The following is a 17,525-nucleotide window of genomic DNA, read 5'->3' as shown; positions in this document are numbered from 1 at the left end:
CTGTCTAAACATGCATAGGATTGTGCCCTAAATGGCCTTCGTTTTCACCTGGCTGCTTCAGTAGGAATTAACCTGCTGCCATTCCTCTGAGGAATTGTCCTATGACTGAGTTGTCCTATGCTTGAGAAGAAAAAGGAACTGCTATCCCACAATCCCTTGCATCGAGTAAAGGGGGATAGAAGGATGCTGCCTTCAGAAAAGGGCTCCCTGTTCAACTCTTTTCTTCTGCCCAGTCAGACTGAAGGCTTTCCCCAGAATCACCTGTACTGTCTGTTTACTGCTTTCTGCCCCAAAGGCTTGAAACTACTGCTAAATCTTCCAGCAGTAATTTAAGATCAAATTATGGCAGATCAGGTATGAACCCTACTGTGGCTAGAGCATGCCTAGTTCTAGCATTAAGCCTTGGTAAATTGCTAAGGGCAAACACCCCAGGAAGGTGGGTGGGGAGAAGCTATGCTTGAGGTCCTCAGTAGATTTCAGAAGCTAGCACTGGTCCTCGCGTATTAAGAATGAACTATACTAGAATGATTTCTCTCTGAATATGCAGATGGGCCATAGGAAAGAGCACCTCTGCATATATGTATGTAGATTTTCCCTCTTTCCTTGCTGAGTTGCCACACCACTGTTCCTGTGAACCTGGAGCTGGAGACAATGCTTTCCGCAAAGGCAAGAGTTCTGTGCCCTTCCCCCCGCCCCCATTAAACCCTGCCTAGCTGTGGTTTCCACCTTGTACTGATGCCAATAAACTGTCTCCACCATGCCACAAAAAAGGTGCATTTACCTGTGTGCGCATTGTTCAAATTGGTAAGGCGTGGACCATGGGTGTGGAGGTATTACGAAAGGAACACACTGAGTTGAAGGGGGAAAGAGAGAGAAATTGTACACCCGTGAATTGAGGGCAGGGAGGGAACAGGGAGCAACTCCTTACTGCGGTTATCTGGTTGGGCACAGGTCTGGAAAAATCTGGCTAGAAATTTGGTGCCCACAAATTTGGAATTTTTCTCCTCTTCCTTTCATCTCTCTCCAGTGCAAGGGTTGGTTCTTGAACGATTTTTGCTAGCATTGGGACATGTGAAATATTTCCCCAAAGTGTGTTTCTTAAGGACACACAAGGCTTCTCAACACTCTGTGTGTGTGTGTGTGTGTGTGTGTGTGTGTGTGTGTAGCCAGGCCTCAATATTCCTGAAATACCATTTCTGAAGACCGAAAGCAAACAGGCCCCAGGCCTAAAGCGGACGTCATGGCGTCTTGTTAATTTTTGCATCCCTCCCCTCCTCCTCGCTTCAGGGTTCATATTGGTCTCTATTGCATTGCTTGCTGCATATTTTCAGGAGAGCTTTGAAAAAGGTCTTTGAAAAAGTAAAAAGGATGGATATCTGCCATCCTCTTGGGACTTGTTAAAGTGTATGAAATGCCTGGGAGATGGTTAACAAGAGTATGCTGAGAAACACCAAGCGTTCTTTGTGATTTTAATTTTCATCTCTGTTGGAAGCTTTGTCTTTACAGGTGGAGACAGTGGCTGAGAGGGTACGCGTCTATATCCACGTGGCTTCTTGAGAAATTGTAGTCCATTATGCTGTGTATGTGTGGTTCTTTAATTTTTTAAAAGTGCTATTTGTGGTTTAAAAGGACACTCCACACTTGCAGAAGTGGGCAGCCCGCCAAGCAAATTCAAGCCAAGAGGAAAGTGGATGCCACTTGGTTCTGCATTTCTACCACCACCAATTGCTGTGCTAGGTTCTTGGAATTCTGCAATGAGTTGGGCATCCTCACATAATTTCTGCCAGGAGATTGAGTAAAGTTAACATTCATGCTGCTTATCATGCTGCGCAGCATGGAAATGCATTGAAAGATTCCCTCCACCCTACTTAGCTGATTTAGAATTAGTACACAGCTTGTGAATAGGTCTACAACAGTTAGTAGTCTGCCTGCCCGTAAAAATACACATTAGTCATTTGTGATCTGAAAGGAAAAAGAGCCAGCTTTTGCAAAGCTTTCCTGTCTAGTCGCCTGGAGGTAATTCTTGTATGCCATGGACGGCCAGATGTTTGACTGGTCATACGTCTGTGCTATTGTGACATCAGGAGACTTGAGCATTCATCCCACTCATGGCAAGTGGGTGGTCATTGTAGGAGAAGGCTGCCCATTCATCGCTGAAACCTTTGATTTGCACATGAGTGCAAACAGTTGTGTGCACATCTCGCAGATAAATATAAATATATTTACTGTTAAATGGGTTGCATTTTGCCACCTAAGACCTGCAACTATGTGTGTGTGCACTAGCCTTAACATTTAATCAAATAAATGGGCTAGAGAGGGGATTTGTGGTAGGGGATGACGCATAGTAATATAGGACCTGAATATATTCTCAGATCACTTTGAATCTTAGCTTTCTTTCTTTTTTAAGTTAAAAAGAACAAGTTTCTAGACCTCAGTATTGTACAAAAGCTTGAGGGTGTGCAAACAATAACAGATAAAAGGATGAGGAAATTATACCACTGGATGAGAATTCAAGAAGAGGGGTGTTTAATGGGCTTCTAAACTCTGTACATCTCCTTGTGTCCCCCCCCGCATTCCCTGCATTTATATTGCTCCCTATAGATTGCAGTCTCTTGTAGCAGGTGGCTTGTTTATAGCTGATATTTGAGCTTTCCAGCTAGGTGCTTTCCTTCCCCCCCCAGCAACTGTGAACTTGAAATACCAGAAAAGTGTGTAGTCACGCACCTACTGCATACACATAGCGAGTTTGGAAACTGGCAAGGGAGCTCTATGCTGAGCTGGCAGGACTCAGTTTGAACCTACAGTGCCAGCACTGAGCTGTGTGTTCTGAATGCTTTATGTGACTTTTTCAAAACACCATACATGGAGGATTCACTTTGTCCCAGGGCTCAATCTTGGCACCTATTTTCAATGCAGGTTTAATGCCAGAGGTCAGTCTTAATTTGTTTTTTGAAGTCGTGTTAAAGAAAGCTACCTCTGAACATGTGATGAATGTGATTTCTTCACCACTGAATTAACACAACCTGTCACAGACACTTAGGTCCTGGAGCCCAAACCATTCCTTAATCTTGTTAGAAATGAAGCACAAATCAAGTTTGTATAAACGTGAAGATACTTTTGGGGGTAGGGAGACAGAGGGCAAGGAGGAAGTGTTTTTCTCCTACATAAAATATATGTGCAAACCTCTCCTATCTGTGCGCGGTGGTCCTGATCCTGATCAGTACCCTGCATGCTTGCACTGAGGTAAAAACAAGTGAGAATCAGTTGCACACTGCGTATTTAATGTATCATATAGTTTAGCCCATAGACACACAACTCAGTGTATGGGGATGGGGCGGTTTTTTTATTTATTTTATTTATTATTAAATTTATTAATCGCCCATCTGGCTGGTCACCCAGCCACTCTGGGCGATGTACAACATACAATAAAAACAGTTTAAAACAATAAAATTCTACAATAAAAACATTTTCTAAAATACCCTAACCCACCCCAAATGCCTGCCTGAACAACAACGTTTTTAATGCACGACGGAAGCTCATTAAAGAGGGGGCATGACGGAGTTCCCTAGGGAGGGAGTTCCACAGAGTGGGGGCCACCACAGAAAAGTCCCTCTCCCTCGTCCCCACCAGTCTAGCTGTCCTGGCTGATGAGACAGAGAGAAGGCCATCCGAGGCTGATCTTGTTAAGCGGCCTGTCTGGTGCTGCTGGAGGCGCTCCTTAAGATAGGCTGGGCCGGAACCATATAGGGTTTTAAAGGTCAAAACCAACACCTTGAATTTGGCCCGGAAAAAAACTGGTAACCAGTGCAACTCCTTCAGCACTGGAGTGATGTGATCTCGCCGGTGGCTGCCTTTAATCAGGCGAGCCGCCACGTTCTGTACCAGCTGCAGTTTCCGAACCGTCTTCAAGGGTAACCCCACGTAGAGCGCATTACAGTAGTCTAAACGAGAGGAGACCAGGGCATGTACTACCGATGGGAGCAGATGGTCGGGAAGGAAGGGGCGCAGCTCCGGATCAGATGGAGTTGGTACAGCGCTGTCCGGCTCACAGCTGACACCTGAGCCTCCATGGACAGCTGGGAGTCCAAAATGACCCCCAGGCTGCACACCTGGTCTTTCAAGGGTAGCCGTACCCCATTCAACACCAGGTCAACATCCCCCAGCCTCCTCTTGTCTCCCACCAAAAGTACCTCGGTCTTGTCAGGGTTCAGCTTCAGCTTATTCCTCCCCATCCAGCCACTCACCGTCTCCAGACATTTGGACAGGGATTCTACGGCCAACCTTGGTGAAGATTTAAACGAGAGGTAGAGCTGCGTGTCATCCGCATATTGATGACACTGCACCCCAAACCTCCTGATGATAGCCCCCAGCGGCTTCACATAGATGTTAAATAGCATCGGGGAGAGGATGGAACCCTGTGGCACCCCACAAGTAAGTGGCCACGGGTCCGAAACCTCCTCTCCCAGTGCTACCCTCCGGTACCTGCCGGATAGGAAGGACCAGAACCACCGCAATACGGTGTCCCCAATGCCCAACCCCTCCAGGCGGTCCAGGAGGATACCGTGGTCAACGGTATCGAAAGCCGCTGAGAGGTCGAGGAGAACAAGGAAGGAGCATTCACCCCTATCCAGAGCCCTCCTCATATCATCTACCAAGGCGACCAAGGCCGTTTCTGTCCCATGCCCAGGCCTGAAGCCCGACTGAAATGGGTCTAGATAATCAGTTTCTTCCAAGTTTGCCTTCAACTGCACCGCCACCACCTGCTCAATCACCTTGCCCAAAAATGGCAGATTTGAGACTGGGCGAAAGTTGTTCAAAACTTGAGGATCCAAGGAGGGCTTCTTTAAGAGCGGTCTTATCACTGCCTCCTTTAGGGCTGATGGCATCACTCCCTCCTCAAGGGAGGCGTTCACCACCGCCTTGATCCCCTCACCCAGTCTCTCTCTGCAGCTCATAATGAGCCAAGATGGGCAAGGATCAAGTAAGCAGGTGGTCGGCTGTACCGATGAAAGCACCTTGTCCACTTCACCAGGAGGAAGAAGCTGGAACCGATCCCACAAAACCGGTTTGCCACAGGCCGCCTCTTGCTCACTAACTGTATCCACAGCGTGCAGAGTAACACACCTAATCTGATGAATTTTTTCTGCAAAGTGCCTTGCCAAGACCTCACAGGAGGCCTTAGAATGCTCCAGTGGTTCCGGAGCCACAGGACCGACCAGGCTCCGGACCACTTGGAACAGCCTCCTGGGACAGCACTCTGCAGACGCGATGGAGGCAGCATAATATTCCTTTTTTGCTGCCTTCACCGCCACGTGATAGGCTGAAGATACAGCTCTAGCCTGTGTCTGATCATCTTTGGAGCGAGACTTCCGCCACCGGCGCTCTAGCCGTCTCACCTCCTGTTTCAGAGCTCGTAACCGCGGATTGAACCATGGTGCAGTTCGAGCCCTGTTCAGGGGGAGAGGGTGTTTCGGAGCCACCTGATCTAATGCCCCAGTGATTGCGGCATTCCAGCCACCCACCAGGGTCTTGACCGAGTGGCCGTTCGCATGCCCCAGAGAATCCCCAAGCACGTTCAGGAATCCATTTGGATCCATAAGACGCCTGGGGAGGACCATTTTAATGGGTCCTCCACCCCTGCGGAGGGGTTATGGAACCGAGAAGTCCAACATCACCAGATAGTGATCTGACCATGACAAGGGGGTGGTGGATATACCCCCGACTTCCAGATCACTCCCCACTTCTCCAGAAACAAACACAAGGTCTAGTGCATGACCGGCTACATGGGTGGGCCCAGTTAGAATATGGTGCAGCTCCCAGGAGGCCATGATCTCCATGAAGTCCCGAGGTGCTCCTGTGAGGATGGCCTCCGAATGTATGTTGAAGTCCCCCAACACCAGTAAGTTAGGGGACTGCACACGCACATCAGAGACCACCTCAAGCACCTCGGCCAGGGAGTCAGTTGTGCAGCAGGGTGGACGGTACACGAGCAGAATCCCCAGACTGCCCTTCGGGCCCAACCTCCAGTACATGCACTCAGCAACCTTGGTCTCCCGGAGAGGGGGTCTGGTGAAGACCAAGGACTCTCGGTAGATAACAGCCACTCCCCCTCCCCAATCCCCAGCCCTCGGCTGCTGTGCATACGAAAATCCAGCTGGACACATGGCTGCAAGGGTTGGAGCAGCAGCCTCGGCCAGCCAGGTCTCCGTAATACATGCCAGGTCTGCACCCTCATCCAGGATCATGTCATGGATGAGGGAGGTTTTCTGGATAACAGATCTGGCATTGCAGAGCAGCAAACGAAGGCCAGAAGATGGGGTCACGCCTCCCCCAGCCATCCTTTGGCTCTGGACAGGCCCGGAGCAGGGGACAGATACTACACATCTCTCCCTTGTTCTCCTTACCTGGCATGGCCTGCCCCTAGCGCTCCGCCAGCGCCTGCCGCCCAGCCTCGGTATGTTCTGGCACCCAACACTCCCCCCACTGCCTCCATCAGGTGGACACATGCCCCCTCGCTCCCGCCTATCAGGCAGGCTACCCACCCCTAAAACCACAACAAAATCCCCCAAGAAAAAGAAAACACACACACACACACACAAAACAATTAAAAATCCTCTTAAAAATAATGCCAGGCCAGAGTCCACAGGGAAGGACAGGTGGTGGTGGTGGCGGTGGTGGCGGTGGCGGCGGCGGCGGCGGCAGCAGCAGCAGGCCCGCCTCTTCCCCGGTGATGGTGGTGGCCTCTCCTGCAGGCCCTGGCTCTCCCAGGCTACCTCAGCCAGCCAGCCTATGTAGCCCCTCCAGGGAGGGCAGGTAGAGCAGCACAGCTGGCTCGGTACCTGGGGGCCTGGTCCTGCAGGGACTGGCGGTCTGCCAGGCAGAAGTCTCCAGGGAAGGCCTGGTGGTGGTGGCAGCGGCAGCGGTGGCCTCCCCTCCCTGTCCGCTGAGATCTAATGATCACTCGGGGGGTGGAGGTGAAATCCTCCCCACCCCTGTTTCTTCACTACCACTAAAAGCAGGAAAACATCTTGGAAGCAGGATTGCTGCAGAATGGGAGAGGTGGAAGCGTACACACAGGGTTTGATTTTAAGGCCAGGACTCAGCCCTGGAACATGTTAGATGATGATAATAGAAGAGGCTGCCTTTGTTGAGAGAAGGGCACTCTGGACATCCTCAGAGAATCAGTACATCTAAGGTTCAGCGGTGTGGCTTCCAGGTAGGCTTGAACCCGGACATTTCCCATTTCAAAACTTAAGTCCTGGTCGGCTTCTGACACAGCAGGCCTCCCACAAGCCTGCTGTTTGACATGGTTGAGAATACCCTGGTCAAACGTGGCAGAGGGAGCCGTTCACAGTGGCAGCCTTCGTGGGGCCTGCTTGTGCGGAGGAGGCTGGGGGATGGGAACTGGGAACGGTACCCTTGCTAGGACTGTAGGCCCATTGTGGGGTTTTGGTCAGTATACATTTCTGCCTCACATTCTTGGCTCTTTGTAATGATTTACCACAGATCCCTGCCCTCCCCACAGACTCTGGACCAGAACCCTAGCTGGAGTTAGTAGGTTACCTTTAGTGGATCAATAATTTATCTCATTCACAATTTTAGGGCTTAAGTCCAAGTAACTGTACCATTTAAAACAACTATTGGAGCAAGGAACTGTACTGTTTATGCAACACAGAGCAGGATAAATTTATTTTAAGAAGGATATTTTACGGTTTTGAAAACAGCGGCAGAAATTATCTTTAGCTGGCTAGAGTTTCTTTTGGTTAGGCAAGGTATAAATCTAATATAACAAAATTGGGATGTTATAAAGTTCAAGGTTTGGCAACCTAGTGCCCACCAGATGTTTTGGAACCCGACTATTGTAAGCCCCAACCAGCATGGCCAATGGCCAGGGATTATGGGAACTGTAGTCCCAAACATCTGGAGAATGCCAAGTTGCTAACCCCTAGTTTGTATTATAAATCATGGCTTCTCAGCTGTGGGCAATTGTATTCAGTAAGGAAGTGACTGAGACCAGGAGGTGTTCGGTGGGGGGGGGGTAGGGCTAGGGAATGACCTTGTGAGAGAAGGAAGAAAAGCCTCACACAAGGCCTAGCAGCAGGAAATGATGCATGCTTTTGGCAGCTAGGGAGAGGACAAGCGAGGGAGTTTTGCATGCTGATGGGCTGTAGATCAGGGTGGCCAAAGAGACAGTGAGAGTAGACTTGCTCCCCCACCCCCTAAGTAGGTCTCCTGAGCAGTGAACACTTAGTTGCATGATGTGAGTGATTCAGCAAGTGGTGTTTTTTCTAGTATGGAGATATAGTGATGGGAGAAAACTTCTCCTGCTGAATTTCTGCCTGACATCCAACTATTTCATATTCAGGGATGCTGCCAGGAATAAAAGATGGCAACTCGGGAAGGTGAGAACGAGTTGTGTGTTCCACACTATGGTGGGACATGGGAGAGGGCCTTCTCTGCTGTGGCATCCTGGTTGTGGAATGCCCTCCCCTTGGAGGCCTGATTGGCACAATTGGTTTTGTTTTGGCGCCAAGTTAAAACATGGCTTTTCACCAAAGCCTTTGAGGGCTAATTGAATTCGCTAAAGTTGCACACTGTTTTAACTGTTTTATTGTTTTAGATTTTCTAATTGGTATTAGCTTGTTTAATGGTTTAATATGCTTTTGGCTGTTTACATTATTTATTGTTTTATACCGTTTAAATTGATTTTATCTGTACGCCGCCCTGGGATCTTGATGATATACAAATGTTTTAAATAAATAAATAATATATAGATTTAAACGAGCCAAACAGATCTTTGACTGCAGGTTTCTACATAAGAACACTTGTAGGGACATGCATAGCTGTGGTGGAGGCCTGTAAGCAGTAGTGTAAATAGGGTAGGTTGATAGCAGTACTGGGGTAAAAGTGGTTATGTAATGACAGTGACTAAAGTGAGGTGAATGTTTTCAGTTTGGACTAATGAAACATGTTTTCAAGGCAGTAGATGAAAGATAATCTGCTCATCCATAGGTCAGCGGTAGAGTACATGCAAAAGATCCCAAGTTCAATCCCCAGCATCTCTAGGTAGGGATACCTCTGCCTGAAACCCTAGAGAGCTGCTTTCTAGTCAGCATAGACTGAGGAGAGGCAAACCTTTTGGGGGCCGTGGGCACATTTGGCAGTTGGAGAAACTGCTCAGGGCACCACCATAACATGGCTGCCATGGGAGGTATGGCAAAGAACTAGTAACCTCTCCAAAGACTACATACAAGGCAGAGGTGGAGTTTGAGCCCCAGCACCCTAAACAACTCCTTTGAACCCAGAGTTTGAAATACCAACAGAAACCTATTGTACAGCGATCCCAGCTGCCAGTAAGATAATGTGGGGAAAAGTGGGAGGGGCAAGAAAGATGTCTGAGGCAGATTGGTGACCAGGGACACCATATTTCCTACCCCTGGTGTAGACAATGGTCAAATAGCAGTGAGCCTTAGTGAGAAGGCACACCAGGCAGGCTGGCACCCTTGCAACTTCTTATTGCCCCTGCTCCTGCAGCTGAACACAAGTAAAACATAGGGCTCTACTCATTTTTTACTGGCTTTGGCAGGCAGTCAAAATTTATGCTCAGCACGAACCCTGCTGAGAGAATGTGGAGTCCTCTTTCTGACATTGTGTTGTGGTTTGGAGGCATAACAGGGAGGAGGGACCATTCTTCCTCGCCAGTACTGGACTGGGGATGGGGGGGGGGTAAGGTAGTTTGCCCCTGCTGCATTAGCTTCAGTGGTGCTTGGAAAGCCTTGAGATATCTTGCTGCTTTCTGAGTGCCCCTGTGGTGCCATGCAGTGCCAGAGTGAGCCTTCCCCCTTCCCTGGAGTCTGGAGAAGGGTAGGGTCTTTCCCTGACCTTATACTAGCTTTGAAGACACTTGGGAAAATCCACAAGACGTGTTGCTGCTTTCCAAGCATCTCTCAGTCTCAGCACAAAGTCAGGGAGAGACCTGGGGCTTCTTCACACAGAGCTTTTACTGGTTACTCATGGAAGTTTGCAGGTGTATGCCCCGGCTGTGGGCTGCTAAGGTTTGGATGTGCCGAGATAGTGATAAGCGAGGTCCAGGTTTGCGTACAAGGAGACTTTACTGAGTACTTACAGCGCACAGGCATACCCAAGGGTTGGATCAGACAGCTTCTCTGAACCCAGAGCCAAGGGGTATAGGTCTTATACTATACATGTTAGCAGTGAGGCAGCATGACAGCAGCAAGCGTTAATTAGCATTCATCTGCAACTTTCCCAGCATAGACTATAGTGCTTGTTCAGAGAGAAAACGATCAGAACTTTCCCAGCACAGCCACCTGTAAACGTAGCCTAAACAGGGCCTCACTTCTCAGGCGCATCCTAGGCCCTGATAAGATAAAAGGTAGCTTGTTAGCATGGAATGTGCTGATGCAGCGATATCGACCTTTGACTCATCTCACAAGCCAAAAGGCCCACTAGCAAGGAAATTGCACTTAATAATGAACCAAAGCAAAGCATTATGGATCTCTAGGCTCCTCTAAAACTACAAGTAACTTGGTTACAAGTCTGGGGCCATTACAGTGGGTCCTTTAGATGACGTCAACCTCCAGGGCGTCCCCCTCACTAAAGGACCTTTATTCCATTTTTTAGAAGCGCTTGAGTTCCGCTTGAGTTCCTTCGTAAAAAGAAGCAAACCTGCAATAAGAGGAGCTAGACCACAGCGCCATCTAGTGGCTGTATAATGAAACATACAGAAGATTCAGATAAAGGGGGAAGGAAGCACATGTAAAGGGAGTCTGTCGTGATCCCGCATTTAAAACGGAAGCAGAAAGCCATGTTTTAACTGCAGGATTTTAGGCTGGTGTAGAGATTCTCCTGGTTTGTCTCCAAGGTGTGTGCACTTTTCATTTGATTAAAAGATGCACTCACCAGTGGTGAGCTGATGAGTACAAATGTAGACTTTTGGTAAAGCACATACTTTTGGTAGATGAGGAGAAAACTGAGAACATGACCCTGGCTAGTAGTTGCTAATTGGGCAGCAGCTGTCTTCGGGTTGTTTTATACATGTACAGATACACAACATCTTCTGAGCCAATGACTTGGTGATGACTTGGAATTTAAACAGCAGTGCCTTCAAGGCCTATACCTATCCTTAACTTCTACCATCTGTCACTCTCCACAGAAGTCAGTCTGGGAATAACTCCTGTTCTTATTTTTTTACCCGTTGGGTGACCCATTTGTGCCATCCTGGGTCCTGAAGGATCGGTGACATAAAACTGGCAGAGTTATCTTAGCTGTAGAAAGAGACTAGTTACAACACTGAAGAAGATTCTTCACCAGCACATTGGAATCCTGAACATATAAATGACATGCAGCTCTACCTCTCGTTTAAATCTTCACCAAGGTTGGCTGTAGAATTCCTGTCAAAATATCTGGAGACGGTGAGTGGCTGGATGGGGAGAAATAAGCTGAAGCTGAACCCTGACAAGACCGAGGTACTTTTGGTGGGAGACATGAGGAGGTTGGGGGATGTTAAACTGGTGTTGAATGGGGTACGGCTACCCTTGAAAGACCAGGTGTGCAGCCTGGGGGTCATTTTAGACTCCCAGCTATCCATGGAGGCTCAGGTATCAGTTGTGAGCTGGACAGCGCTGTACCAACTCCATCTGATATGATGGCTGCGCCCCTACCTGCCCGATCATCTGCTCCCATCGGTAGTACATGCCCTGGTCTCCTCTCATCTAGGCTACTGTAATGCGCTCTATGTGGGGTTACCCTTGAAGATGGTTCGGAAGCTGCAGCTGGTATAGAACGCAGCGGTTCGCCTGATTAAAGGCAGCTGCTGGCGAGATCTCATCACTCCAGTGCTGAAGGAGTTGCACTGGTTACCAGTTGTTTTCCAGGCCAAATTCAAGGTGTTGGTTTTGACCTTTAAAACCCTATATGGTTCCGGCCCAGCCTATCTCAAGGAGCGCCTCCAGCAACACCAGACAGGCCGCTCAACAAGATCAGCCTCGGATGGCCTTCTCTCTGTCCCATCAGCCAGGACAGCTAGACTGGTGAGGACAAGGGAGAGGGCCTTCTCTGTGTGACCCCCACTCTGTGGAAATCTCTCCCTAGGGAACTCCGCCATGCCCCCTCTTTAATGAGCTTCCGCCACGCATTGAATACGTGGTTGTTCAGGCAAGCATGTGGGGTGGTCTAGGGAAATTTTAGAAAATGATGTTTTAATGTGTAATTTTATTGTTTTTAAACTGTTTGTGTTATTGTACATCGCCCAGAGTGGCCAGGTGTCTGGCCAGATGGGCAATTAAGACATTAAATTAATTAATTAATTAATTGCATGATTGGTTGATTGAATGAATGAATGCTTGTATTTCTATACCACCTTTCTGAAGCCGACCAAGGCGGTTTACAAAAATTTCAGAAAATAAAAATCATAATTAAATCAAAACATAGTAAAACATTAAAAACAACCTTAAAAAGCTATAGCAATAAAAAAAACAAGTTAAAATGTGTCTTGACCCCTTTCCTGAACACAGAGAGAGTGAGGACCAGTTGCAACTCCAAAGTGAGTGTGCTCCAGAGTTTGAGAGCAACACAGGAGAAAGCCCTTTCCCTAAACTAAAATGCTAGGCCATGCCCAGAACTGGCTCATTCTCTGCAGACCGTGTGGCAGGTGAGAGAACCTGTGTGGTTAAAAGGAGGCCGTCAGAGAGAGGCTCCACGTTTTTGATTATGGGAATGTGTGTGTGGGCCAAAGTGGTGTGTGTGAGTGGGTGGGGTGGGGGAGAAGAAAGATGTCCTGCTGTTGATCTTGGGGAGAACATCTGGTGGGTTCTGAAGATGGCTGGAGTATAATGAGTTCAGCCCACTCTCCGAGAAGTCTCTCCCTTGTGAGCGAAGAAAGCTGGAAGGGGAAGGCTTTGTGATCAGTGGTCCAAGCTTGTCCTCAATCCTGGAGAAAGGAAAGCCTTGTTGGGTTGGGTGTCAAGCAGGATTGGAATTCAGATTCCTCTCACTCACCTGCCAGTCATCTTTGGAAAGGAAAGACAGCACCTGGAAGAGAAACGGTCCATCTTTCCAGATCCTTGCCCTTATTGCTACTCAGCTCCACTCCTGTCCCTGTGGGTCGCCTAGGCAAAGAGGAGCCAGGATAGTGCCAAAATCCCTTTCTGGATCTTCTTCTCTGGTTCTCAGTTGTGTACTCCCCAGTGCTCTGTGTGGGTGGTACTTGGCGTGCGCAAGCAACTGCTGGAAAATTGTATGTGGGGGGCTCACTCACCCTTCCCATGTATGCCACCCGTTTAACCTTCCCAAAACAGAGACTCCTGTGGTACTCGAGGTTGAATGTTTAAACGTTTCGCCCTTTTAAAGATAATTTTAGGTGATTTTTGTGAAGGACGATGTCTTGGAAAGAGGGCGGGGACCTCTTTCCCCACTGACCTTGTTAGTTAGGATATCCCGCCTGTAGTACTAAGACAAACTGGAATGTGAGTTATGAGGTATCCCTTCCAGGCTGCTGCAGGAAATAGCTCATTGTTTTGCTTCATATTTTATTTTATTTTTATTTTTTTGCTTAAAAAAGGAAAATAATCATGAAGCCAGAATCTATTTGCAGGGTCCCGTGTTTTAAAAACAGGAAGTCAAAGACTTGCTTTTCTGAGGGAAATGCCTCTGATTTCAATTCTGTTTGTTTAGGGTTTTTCTGAAAGGGCTGAGGAAGAAGAAAAGGATGTAAGCAAGTGGTGGGGCCATTTCCTCTGTTTCTAGAAGGCGCTGTTATGTTTCCTCTGCAGTTCCCACCACCATCCCAGGAGGGGTTAATTTGAGCCATGGCTCTGCCCTAGAACCTATTTTAAGTGCCAGAGCTCAGCCTTGGAACATATGAAATAATGATGACATAGAGAATCTCTGAGCACGTGTAGAGAGCTTTCCATATCAAATTCCATATCACACAATTGGCATGGGGGGGGGAACAGACCTCTCTCTCCCCCTCCCTCCCTCCCTCCCTCCCTCTGGGTGCTTCCAGATGACGCTTTCATCATGCCTCACTCATGGAACTTCGGAAACACAGAAATAAAGGAAAAGACAAGAATTATTTTGTTGTTGTTCAGTCATTAAGTCGTGTATAGGGAAGGGTATATAGTGGGAACAGAGGATAGTGGGAATAGTATAGTGGGAATAGAGGATAGGCACTGTTTAATTTCTAAAAGAGAGAGCCTCATTCATGGAATTTTATTAGGTGTGCGTGTTTCTAGATGTTATTGTCTTCCACTTGTAACCCTCGAGTGTTTATTCTGTCTTTTTTCTCTTCTTTCCACAAATAATACATTGAGGAAAAGAAAGAATAGCTGCACAGTGTCTGTTGTTTGGTACTGCTAGGATCTGTTCATTTGGAAGCACCCTCTCTCCATTAGAAATTCCTGTGTTTCCTAAGTTTCCCTCATGGAGGTGGTGGTAGGAAGGGGGAGGGAGAGAGGAAGCGTTTTGTGGATGAGAGAGAATAACTTGTGCTCTTGGCTTTCAAAACAAGATAGCGCCTTCTTTGGGTTTTGTTTTGTTTTCAGGGAGGTGGTGAGAGTTGTTTAACATGGAAGGATAATTTCTTTCTTTCTTTCTTTCTTTCTTTCTTTCTTTCTTTCTTTCTTTCTTTCTTTCTTTCTCTGACCACCATTAGTAAGATCAGAAAGGTTTCCATATAAGTGAAGCAAAGGTTCTTAGGTTTTGCCTAATTGGCTGTTCAGTCGATTTAAATGCCATAGCTTCCCACCACTGGCATCCTGGGAATTGTGGGCCTAGTCTATACATGCAGCGGAATGAGGTGGCAGAGTGGACTGTATCACTTCAAGTGGGGGATGCCATTTTGGAATTCTCCACCACATCTTAAAAAATGCCTACCTGCAAGTAGAAAACTAGTACAGCAACGAGTGGTGGGCTGAGCTAGAACCCTTCTGTATGCTGCACTGGTTTCTTTTATGTGTTAATCTTGCAGGGAGGCATTTTTTAATTTGGTTGTCTACATGGGGGGGGGGACATTCCAAAATGGCGTTCCCTGTCTACAGCCTGAAGCAGTCCAGTCTACTCTACCACCTCAGGATGCCACCCTTTCGTGCTGCTGCACATAGAAACACAGTTTTCTATGACTAGGGAGCACTGAGTGTATGTTTTCACATGGCAATGCAGGTGTTTCCTGAAGAAGACCGATATCTTTCCCATTGGTGAGAATCCCCTGCCAAGTTGGCATGGCCTTGCCTGCAATAGCAAGGGGCTATAAAAGTATCTGGATATGAGGAATAAGACTTGACCACTTCTGGAAATTAGCCTGAACTATTCCTGTGGAGGGCTGCGGTGGCTTAGTGGTTAAGACGCTGAACTGCAGACCGGAAGGTCGGCAGGACAGCAGTTCGAGACCCGAGTGCCGCATGACAGAGTGAGCTCCCGTCTTCAGTCCCAGCTCCTGCCAACCTAGCAGTTCGAAAGCAAGAAATTGCAAATAGATAAATAGGTACCGCTTCAGCGGGAAAGGTAACAGCGTTCCGTGCACTTTGGTGTTCAGTCATGCCGGCCACATGACTACGGAAGCGTCTTCGGACAGCGCTGGCTCTTCGGCTTAGAAATGGAGATGAGCACCACACCCTAGAGTCGGACACGACTGGTTGGGGACACCTTTACCTTTATTCCTGTAATGCCCAGCCTCCCATTGCATTTAATCACCAAATTCTCTTTATGGCTGTTCTTGTACTACAAGCACAGGATGGTACCCCTAGGCGGACTGCAGAGTTCAGATTCTTGTAGAACAGGGGCAGGCCACATGCGGCCCTCTGCCTAATTTCAAAAGCCCTCTGCATGTGATCAGTTCAGATTTCTGGCAAGAACAATCCGTCTCTTCCTTGGCAGCCCAGCTGGAAGGGAAGGAAGAGGGAGAGAGAGAAAAAGGGGATGGCAGAGAAAGAGAAAAGAGTTGACACACCCACTTTTGGCTTCGGCTGTGCTCTGACACGTTACCTGCAAGGGAATGCAGCCTTCAACAGAAAAACATTGCCCACCTCTGTATGTAAAAGCACATCCATTCTTCCCCCCAAATAGGCAACAAGATCAAGAATACTTGGAAGACATCTAGAACAATCTCCAGAGTTTTTAAAGTGAAGCTATGACAGTTAAATCTGGCACAGTTGTGGTTTCAGATCAAATGTAAAGGCAACCCTTGTTCTATAGCTTACTTAGCAAAACAATGAATTCATTCTTTAACTCTGAGGTATGCTGGGAAGCCACACTATTGTGCCCCTTTGTGAGCCTTCTACCAGAGAGGGTGGTCATGTCAGAAGTCATAACGGCTTAGCATTCTGTATACTGACTGCTGCCATGTGAGGTTTTGATACTTCTAGGTGTATTGAAGCCCTCTCATCTATGGGTTGCTTTTCGCCCTTCCACTTATAGGAGAGCCTGGCAGGGGAATGGTAGGTGAGTAGCGCTGTAAATTACACGCTGCATTCATGGGTCAAGAGAGCTGGGCACTGGAGAGCCGATGAATGACACGAATGAGTCCATTATTAGCTCTAAACGGTGGGCCAGCAGCTCCAGTTTGTTAGTTATCAGGAAAGGTGGAGGCTTTTGAAGTCATGAGTGCTGTTTTCCCCCTCTACCCTGCTTGCTCTAGACTTGTGATTTCAGAAGCTTGGTTTGCAATTAATATGGGCCCCTTTGAATGGGTGATAGGAATTAGAGGGCCTGGTCTATTCTGGATGGCACACACCCCTTTCTCTCCTCAAGAGGCAGCTGTGGAAACCATTTTGGAGGTTTCCAGGGCAGATAGCCACCATCACAAGCAGTTGACTGGGTTGGAAGCAGTGCACCATTTTCTCTTGCTACTTATGCCATGGCTGGTGCTGATGCTTACATGACATATTTTCGGTGCCTGCACAAGTGCCAGAAATGTAAAGAGACAATGTAGGGTAATGGTTAGAGTGTTGGGCTAGGATCAGGATTCAAGACCAGAGATTTGGGTTCAAATTCCCCTGGCATTGTTAAGCCTCAGTGGGTGACCATGGGCCTCTCTTTGAGGAAAGGAGGGGTATAAATGTAGTAAAATAAATAAAAGTACGGGGGGGGGGAGTTGAAGAAAGGAAATGGTAAGCTGAAAGGCTTCCAAATTCTACATGACAGAACCCTGATGTATTTTATGAATGTGTCCATTTTATTTATTTAAAAGACTTATAAGCCGCTTTTTAGGGTAAACCCTCCCAGAGCAGCATACAACAAAAGTTAAAACCATAAAGTATAATAAAGCAATGATCAAAACAATGATAAAATCGAAATTAGCAGTTAAAACCAGGTAACATCATATATACACAATGTCTCCAGTAGAGTCCTAACTCAGTAGTAAGCCAAGGTAAATAAGTGAGTCTTTAAGGCCGTTTGCAGGCCTGTAATGATGAGGCCTGGCAGACATCAATTGGAACAGAGGTTACAAGCGTGGGGCCGCCACCTTGAAGGCTCTATCCCTCTTACTCACCAGCATAATTGCTGTTACA

This window comes from Heloderma suspectum, chromosome 6 (genome assembly GCF_057233095.1).
Source record: "Heloderma suspectum isolate Gila_16-S chromosome 6, 16-S_ref, whole genome shotgun sequence".
Lineage (NCBI taxonomy): Eukaryota > Metazoa > Chordata > Lepidosauria > Squamata > Helodermatidae > Heloderma > Heloderma suspectum.
The sequence above is the reverse complement of the archived record's forward strand: the minus strand, read 5'-3'. Positions refer to the sequence as shown.